Below are 3195 nucleotides of genomic sequence, written 5' to 3' on the forward strand. Positions count from 1 at the left end.
GGGAGATGTCACGAAGCTTGCGCATGGGATGTGACCCAGCTCAATGTGAACAGTTTGGTGACAGTGGCCCGGGCCTTCCTCAGTCTGCGCTGGCATTGAGTCTTGACAAGTTACACAGTGACAGCGAGCTCGCTATGTCCTGGCTCTGGTGACTGTGTTCCAGCTCACACACCATACCCCCGACACACTGTACCTGCATGGGGGGGGGGGGGGGGGGGTAACATTTCAGAAGGAGACAGAAGATATGGAGCAAATTACAAAGTGAAGTATCGGGTGGTGAAAGCTGCCCCCCCCCCCCCCCCCCCCAGCAGGTCCGGGGATGTGGTTGTCTCCCGGGGTGTGCACTGAGACATGGAGCTGCACAGTGAGAGCCTGCACCACAATCCGACAATTCCGCCTTCGCGTTTCCGACTAGAATCGACTGGAATTGACTGGCGGCCTCCGTCACCAGGACATCGGCACCGGAGAGGAACCCCCGCGGGGAGAGGGAGAAAGGAGAGGTAAGGGGGAGGGGGAAGAGGGGAGGGAGGGGTGAAGGGGTGGTGAGGGAGGAGGGGGGAGGGGGGTGGAAGAGGGGAGGGGGGAGAGGAGAGAGGGGAGGGGGGAGAGGAGAGGGGAGGGGGGGGAGAGGAGAGGGGAGGGGGGGGAGAGGAGGGGGGAGGGGGGAGAGGAGAGAGGGGAGGGGGGGGAGAGGAGAGGGGAGGGGGGGGAGAGGAGGGGGGAGGGGGGAGAGGAGGGGGGAGGGGGGAGAGGAGGGAGGGGGGGGGAGAGGAGGGGGGGGGGAGAGGAGGGAGGAGGGGGGGGGGGAGAGGAGGGAGGAGGGGGGGGGGAGAGGAGGGAGGAGGGGGGGGGGGAGAGGAGGGAGGAGGGGGGGGAGGGGGGGGGAGGAGGGAGGGGGGGGGAGGGGGGGGAGGAGGGAGGAGGGGGGGGGGAGGAGGGAGGAGGGGAGGAGGGGGGGGGAGGGGAGGGAGGGGGGGGGAGGGGAGGGAGGGGGGGGGAGAGGGGGGGGAGAGGAGGGAGGAGGGGGGGGGAGAGGGGAGAGAGGAGGGAGAGGAGAGAGGGGGGAAAGGAGAGAGGGGGGGAAAGGAGGGGGGAGGGGAGAGAGGGGGAGGGGGGAAAGGGGGAGGGGAGAGAGGGGGAGGGGGAAAGGGGGAGGGGAGAGAGGGGGAGGGGGAAAGGGGGAGGGGGAGGGGGGAAAGGGGGAGGGGGAGGGGGGAAAGGGGGAGGGGGAGGAGGGGGAGGGGGGGGAGGGGGAGGAGGGGGAGGGGGGGGGGAGGAGGGGAGGGGGGAGGGGGAAAGGGGAGGGGAGGGGGAGGGGGGGAGAGGGGAAAGGGGGAGGGGAGAGAGGGGGAGGGGGAAGGGGGGGGGAGGGGGGAGGGGGAGGGGGGAGAGGGGAAAGGGGGAGGGGAGAGAGGGGGGAGGGGAAGGGGGAGGGGAGAGAGGGGGAGGGGGGAAAGGGGGAGGGGGAGGGGGGAAAGGGGGAGGGGGAGGGGGGGGGAGGGGGGGGAGGGGAGGGGGGGAAAGGGGGAGGGGGAGGGGGGGGAGGGGGAGGAGGAGGAGGGGGAGGGGGGGAGGAGGGGGAGGGGGAGGGGGGAAAGGGGGAGGGGGAGGGGGGGGAGGGGGAGGGGGGAAAGGGGGAGGGGGGGGAGGGGGAGGAGGGGGAGGGGGGGAGGAGGGGGAGGAGGAGGGGGAGGGGGGAGAGGGGAAAGGGGGAGGGGGGAGGGGGGACAGGGGGAGGGGGAGGGGGAGGGGGAGGAGGGGGAGGGGGAGGAGGGGGAGGGGGGGAGGGGGAGGGGGAGGGGGGGGGAAAGGGGGAGGGGGGGGAGGGGGGAAAGGGGGAGGGGGAGGGGGAGGAGAGAGGGGGAGGGGAGGGGGAGGGGGAGGAGAGAGGGGGAGGGGAGGGGGAGGAGAGAGGGGGAGGGGAGGGGAGGGGGAGGAGAGAGGGGGAGGGGAGGGGGAGGGGGAGGAGAGAGGGGGAGGGGAGGAGAGAGGGGGAGGGGAGGAGAGAGGGGAGGAGAGAGGGGAGGGGAGGGGGAGGAGAGAGGGGGAGGGGAGGGGAGGGGGAGGGGAGGGGAGAGGGGAGGGGGAGGGGAGGGGGAGGAGAGAGGGGAGGGGGGGGGGAGGGGGAGGAGAGAGGGGAGGGGGGAGGAGGGGGAGGAGAGAGGGGAGGGGGGAGGAGGGGGAGGAGAGAGGGGAGGGGGGAGGAGGGGGAGGAGAGAGGGGAGGGGGGAGGAGGGGGAGGAGAGAGGGGAGGGGGGAGGAGAGAGGGGAGGGGGGAGGAGAGAGGGGAGGGGGGAGGAGGGGGAGGAGAGAGGGGAGGGGGAGAGGGGAGAGGAGAGGGGAGAGAGGGGAGAGGGGAGAGGGGGGAGGGGAGAGGGGAGAGGGGGGAGGGGAGAGGGGAGAGGGGGGGAGGGGAGAGGGGAGAGGGGGAGAGGGGGGGAGGGGAGAGGGGAGAGAGGGGGGGGGGAGGGGAGAGAGGGGGGAGGGGAGAGGGGGGGGAGGGGAGAGAGGGGGGAGGGGGGGAGGGGAGAGAGGGGAGAGGGGAGAGGGGGGGGGGAGGGGAGAGAGGGGGGAGGGGAGAGAGGGGGGAGGGGAGAGGGGAGAGAGGGGGGAGGGGGGAGGGGAGAGAGGGGGGAGGGGAGAGAGGGGGGAGAGGGGGGAGGGGGGAGGGGAGAGAGGGGGGAGGGGAGAGAGGGGAGAGAGGGGGGAGGGGGGAGGGGAGAGAGGGGGGAGGGGAGAGAGGGGGGAGGGGGGAGGGGAGAGAGGGGGGAGGGGAGAGAGGGGGGAGGGGGGGGGGAGAGAGGAGAGAGGGGGGAAAGGGAGAGAGGAGAGAGGGGGGAAAGGGGGAGGGGAGAGAGGGGGGAGGGGAGGGGAGAGAGGGGGGAGGGGAGGGGAGAGAGGGGGGAGGGGAGGGGAGAGAGGGGGAGGGGAGGGGAGAGAGGGGGAGGGGAGGGGAGAGAGGGGGGGGGAGGGGAGGGGAGAGAGGGGGGGGGAGGGGAGGGGAGAGAGGGGGGGGGAGGGGAGGGGCGAGAGGGGGGGAGGGGAGGTGAGAGAGGGGGGGGAGGGGAGGGGAGAGAGGGGGGGGAGTGGAGAGAGGGGAGGGGAGGGGAGAGAGGGGGGGGAGGGGAGAGAGGGGGGGGAGGGGAGAGAGGGGGGGGAGGGGAGGGGAGAGAGGGGGGGGAGGGGAGGGGGGGG

General features: G+C 74.0%; 1 protein-coding gene across 1 annotated transcript in view; it reads left to right on the forward strand.

Moving 5' to 3' along the window:
• The first annotated feature begins 292 nt into the window (after positions 1 to 292).
• Positions 293 to 3195, forward strand: part of LOC140466720 (PACRG-like protein) — a 66957-nt gene continuing 64054 nt past the window's right edge. Inside the window, exon 1 of the mRNA XM_072562280.1 lies at positions 293 to 500. The gene's annotated coding sequence lies outside the window, so the exon portion shown is untranslated. The remainder of the gene's footprint in view (positions 501 to 3195) is intronic.

Source organism: Chiloscyllium punctatum, chromosome 1, assembly GCF_047496795.1.
Source record: "Chiloscyllium punctatum isolate Juve2018m chromosome 1, sChiPun1.3, whole genome shotgun sequence".
NCBI classification, from domain to species: domain Eukaryota; kingdom Metazoa; phylum Chordata; class Chondrichthyes; order Orectolobiformes; family Hemiscylliidae; genus Chiloscyllium; species Chiloscyllium punctatum.